We start from the raw sequence: 5,333 nt of genomic DNA, 5'->3' as shown, positions 1-5,333 counted from the left end.
ATTTAAGTACAAGAATGAATGAAGGGGTGGGCCTATGATATGAGCATTGTTAAATTGGGCACATGACTGAGATGTGACACGAGTGGTGAGAGTTTCTCATACTTAGGAGTGTTCGCGGTGTGGGTAGTACGGGTTGTAGCTTTTTTATTTTTTTTTAAATCAAACTGCATATACAATTTTTGTAATTTCTCATACCGCAACAGTACTGCATGATCTTAAAACTGTAAAAACCACACTGCGAAAATACGGTGTGGTGCGGTACGGGTACGGTTTCAGCAGTTTATACTATCATCATTATCAAATATTATAATGAAAATTTAAAAATCAATCTAATAAAATTTTATCAATACAAACAAAAATCTTATATACTAATCATAACATCATAACATATATACTAATCATCAAGTTATTATATTAAATTGTCTCTAAAAAATTATGTACAATATACACATATTACATATATGATAGAAAAATCATATTATATAGAACAAATTACATTGTGAAAAGTGATAACTTTGTAATATATAATGCGGTGCGGTTTGAACCGCGATTATTCAATTTAAAAATACAAATCGCATTGCACCACACGGTTTGGTAAAAATACAAATTACAACCGCACCGTAAAAGATTTCAAACTACATTTTTTATGTGGTGTGGTGAGGGCAGTTTGTGCGGTGTGTGCAGTTTGATGAACATCCCTCATACTAGTTATTAAGAGCATCTTCGATGTCCGGTGCACTATTTTACTAAATTGGTGTGGAATCTTCACATTATTTTACTCTAATGACACATTAAATGATGCACCAAATTGGTATACACTAAATTCTACACATTAATAGTGTTGGATTTTGAATCTATACTAATTTGATGTAATTTTTATTTTTTATTTTTTTACATTCTAACCCTTATTTTAATTTATTTTAAAAATAATCTTATATTTTAGTTCTCAAATTAAAATTTATCACAAAAGTAATAATTGATTAAAACTAATTGTTGACTGAATTTTTAGTCAATCGACGCAGAATCATAATAAATGAAAAATTAACCAAAATTCTAATAAATGCTAATAAAGAACACTAAAAATTAAAGAGGTTCGACCCCATATGATGGTAATAGCCTACTCTCATTGTATTGTATTAATCGGAGTTGCAAAGTCAAGAATAAGCTCTTGAATGCAAGGAATACAAATGGCAGAGTTTCTGCTCTTTAAGTGTTGATTTTCGGATCCCTTTCCCAAGTCATGGGTGACCCCTTATATAGGGGGAAATGTTAGTGCTTCTCGTTTCAGGAGACGCGACCATTGCGGAGATATCTCAACCGTCTTCTTAGTTTTTAGAAGTGGCTGAAGTCTGATTCTTGTGATTATATCCCGCTACTTTCGTGGATTTGTAACTACCTTGAGCTTCTTGCGAGATTTGAATATTTGAATTAGTTACTGACGATAAGAGTTCTCCCCAGAGGGCGGTATGACCGCTTAACTTTCCCTGGGGGCCACTACTTTGAGGTAACACCCCCGAGAGCCATTCTGAAGGGGGCTGATAGTCGTCACCTTGGGGGCTACCCTCGAGACCCCTTCCACTTGATCTTCGACATTGTGTATAGTCTTAACGTTATGAAGATGCATTATATCAACCATGTCTTATGTAGGTAGAATGTGTTACTTGGACCATGAGGGTGTGAGGAGTTTAAGGGCACACCCCTAAACTAACTCCATCACCTTTTGAGTAGATTGTTATATTTGAGGTAGGGTAGTAGTTTATACCCCTTAGACTGGTTTGACTCCCTTAAGTATGTGGTGATTGTCTATCCCGTTTGTGGGGGTGCTAGTCCACCTTCTCCCTAGGGGTAGTCACTTTGCTTAAGCTAGGGCAAAATGTGAGCGTCAGACTTCTCTTCTAATGGTCATGACTTTACACATTCTTCATCAATTCAGTCCCGATATTCTCGCGCCACGTGTAATTATTTTTGCCACCTCATCATCGTTAAAATTGGATTAAACATTATTTTTAGTAGTTAGACTATATGGTAGAAACTTTTTGTGTAGCCCGTGCTTTAATTTTGTTGTTGATGACTGGGTGATACGATGCTGGGAATACCATGCTTCATGGTGGAAAAAAGGGGCAATTTAATAATTTTGCTTTATTTTTCTTTAGTTAAGTTAGTGTATTTTAGTTAGATAATGATGTTAATTAGTTAATATAGCTAATTTTTTTTTATTGTACTTATCCAAAATCAAAGAAAATTAAAATTAGAAAAAAAATTACCATTTTCTCTCTCTTTCCTTTGGGGTTCGACTAAAGCAAACCCTAAGAATCAAGGATTTCTTTCAAGCATTTCAGACCAAGTTAGGGTTATTTCAGACCAAGTTAGGGTTATTTGGAGTAGGATTTTTAGATTCAAATCAAGGTAAACTCTTGCTCCTCTTATCTTTGTGGTTTTGATAGTCATAGTAGGGTTTTCTTTTTTGTTATGGGAGTTCAGTTACTGTATGTTCTGGAGTTGTAAAATTTTTTATGGATCATATAACTAATATGAGATTGAAGGAGATGCCCAAATTGCTTTTAGGGCAAGTGGGAGATTGTTAGGATTTACGCTTTGAAAAACATGTAAAGACATTTCTATTTATAAATATAAGTTGAACATTTAATAAATGCTTAAATGTTAAATTATTAATATTGAGTAATTTATATATATAAATATCAGATTATTCCTTATTCATACATAAGGTTGTGACTCGTATTGTACGGAAAATTAAGATCAGTTAACCATGAATAAAACAGTCAGCAACATATTAAAATTTTAGAATCTTTAATCAACGGTTGCTAGTGCGGTTCACTGATGCCTGTTATCCAGTGCAAGTAATCTCGATTTGGATTACTAATTTAGTATGACATCTATATGAAGGTGTTGTATATAATAGAGATTATATATGACATGATATGTAATTAAGTTGTCTTTATCAAACATGTCGTTTACTACAAATAACTAATTCATATCATAAAGATGATCAATAGTAGATCAGCCTAAATCTTGAGTAATCATGAACTCTTGTTCGTGTTATTAGGTTCTTTGATTCACTCGTTAAAGTTTCTCAGAGAAGATGATTCTTACAACTTCTATTTTGGGAAGCTAATAATGTGGATGACTGAGAACATGATCTACAATTATGGAATCTTGACTTTCCTCACTGATCGAATGTTGGTTCCCTTCAAGTGTTAATTTTAGAATTGAAAAGTTATGCACAAATTTAGATTGAAACTAAATTATACTTTCACTAGTGAATTAACTAGGGAAATTTACAAAAATACTGGAATTTAAGTTAACTTTTACAAAAATACTGTCACACGGAAATCTTTTCAAAAATACTGTGTTTTTGTAAAACACCAGTAAAACACAAAGCAGAACAACTCAAAACAACAGTAGAACACTAGTAAAACACCAGTAGAACACCAGTGAAAACTTAATACAGTATACTGCAGTATGAAACTTATGAAAAAACACAGTAAAAAAGTTAAAAATTCCGCCTGACAGTATTTTTGTAAAAAAATGACAAAAGTTAGTATAACATGTAAATTTCCCATTAACTATACTAAAGGATAAAGAAGTAATTAGAATGGTAAAATTATAATTTGACTAAAACTAATTACGAACTGACACAAGGATGGCTAATCACTAGAATTGATTATATCAATAGACACTGCAGTAAAACTAAATAAATATAATTCTATAATTACTAAGAGTTCAATTCCATATTTATGGTAGAGTAAGCATAGAATTAATAATCATGATTATCTGATTGATGAGATTCAATAAATAATCTAATTTATTGAAGCTTAGAATTATAGGTTCATAATCCCTGGATCGCCACCTTGAAACACTATCAAAGGAAGGGATAAAAGTTTTATATGGAAAGTAATGATTTATTTTGTAATAAATAATTTATTTTTTCAAATTTATTAATTAAATAAATTGGAGAAAAAAAGAAAAAAGTTGTCTGGACAAAAGACACCATCAATGTCTTAGTAAGACATAGGTAGTGCCACTATCATTGTGTCCTGATGACACAGTAATAGGCGCCTATAAGATAGGGTTGTCCGCTGGATTGTGTTTAGGTTAGTTAATTAATTAACTTAAAAATAAATATTTATTTAAATTTAAATTTGAAAGTAGTTATAGATATTTCTAATGGTTGAGATAACCTCTCAAGGTAGTTGAGAGATTTCTTGGTTGAGAGATTCCTTCAAACGGTTATAGGAAATAAATAGGGGAATTTTTAATTTTATACATAATTTTAAAATTATGAACAAATATAGCTTTAAATATTTAAATGATGAAATGCACGGTTGTTGTACCGCATATAAACAATTATATGCACTTTCCTCACACTGTTAGTATCAAACTTAGGGCCCGTTTGGTACAGCTTTTGAAAAAGCTAAAAGCTGCTTTTCAAAAAAGCTGTGACAAAAAGGTGTTTGGTAAACAGTTAAAAAACAGCTTATTGAAGAATTTATGGAAAAGCTACAGCTAAAAGCTAAAGCTGGTACAACTCAACTTTTAGAAAAAGCTGTTTTGATTAAAAGACTTTATAATAAATTATTTTTACTAAAAAGTTATTTAATTATTTATTATATATTATAAAAAATAAAAATATTTTTTAAATGAAAAAATATTTAAAAATAATTAATAATTAATATTTAAATTTCTAATTTTTTATCTTACTTTAAAAAATATTTTATACTTATATTTTTATTATTAACAAACAATATCAATTTATGTTTCTTATAAACTAAAATTTTATCTTTTACAAGTGATAAAAATATAATTTAAAAATATTAAATATTATTTTTATCAAATGCATATAAATTTATACTATGGAAAAAAAAAATTAAAATATATAAAAAATAAAAATTTTATATAACATAGATTTTTTTTTTATATATTTGTGATTATAATTAACTAGATTAAAATATTATCGTTATTATAATAGAATCTTAACAAGTCCCAACACTTTAAAAATTATAATTTATTAAACACTCAGCTCAGCTTTTTTCCACAGTTCTGCTACAACTGTTTTTTCTCACAGCACAGCTACAACTGCTTTTTCCCAGAGCACAGCTGTGCCAAACTGGCCCTTAGCCTCATCTTATTTTTGGCTTTTTTCTTTTCTTTTAGAACAATAAATAGACGATGAAGTCGATGTTAGGAATTTTTATTTGTTTTGACTTTCTTATTATTTTAACCTACCTTTATTTTATTTTCTACAACTCTAAAAAAAAAATAACAACTACATTGTTAATCATTTTAATTAAAAAATAATACCATTATGACCTGCT

Source organism: Cannabis sativa, chromosome 2 (genome assembly GCF_029168945.1).
Source record: "Cannabis sativa cultivar Pink pepper isolate KNU-18-1 chromosome 2, ASM2916894v1, whole genome shotgun sequence".
In the NCBI taxonomy this organism is placed as follows: domain Eukaryota; kingdom Viridiplantae; phylum Streptophyta; class Magnoliopsida; order Rosales; family Cannabaceae; genus Cannabis; species Cannabis sativa.
This window is presented reverse-complemented; position numbering follows the sequence as displayed.